We start from the raw sequence: 449 nt of genomic DNA on the forward strand, positions 1-449 counted from the left end.
GCAGTGGGAGCGCAGACAGGTGCACACGCCCGCCCTCCCCGACGCCTCCCTGAGAGCCGCAGCTCGCGCATCTCCGCACCAAGCGCCAAGCGCAGCGCCGGCCTGAAGCCGGGGTGCTCACGGATGTCTGAGGAAACAAGGACACTCGAGGCACAGACTGCCGGGAACTTTGCTCTCTGGTTGATCAGAAACGTCTTGCGGAAAGTTTCCACATTTGTCAGCTGGCTCACTTTGCCTCAGGTCCTGCGCGAAAGGATGGCATTCACAGAGGAGCAGCGAGCGTCAGGTAGGTGCAGAGGCCACCGCGGAGGGTTTCCCGTGCAGCGAGCATTCCCGCAGGCAAGTTAGATGGAATTCTTACAGCGAGTTCTTGCCACTTCGGGGAAGTCAGACAGTTAGCTCATTTAAGCCAAGGTTCAATCCATCCTCGTCAGATTTGGGCAAGAGTG

Source organism: Condylura cristata, unplaced genomic scaffold (genome assembly GCF_000260355.1).
Source record: "Condylura cristata isolate star-nosed mole 26May11 unplaced genomic scaffold, ConCri1.0 scaffold00034, whole genome shotgun sequence".
Classification (NCBI taxonomy): Eukaryota; Metazoa; Chordata; class Mammalia; order Eulipotyphla; family Talpidae; genus Condylura; species Condylura cristata.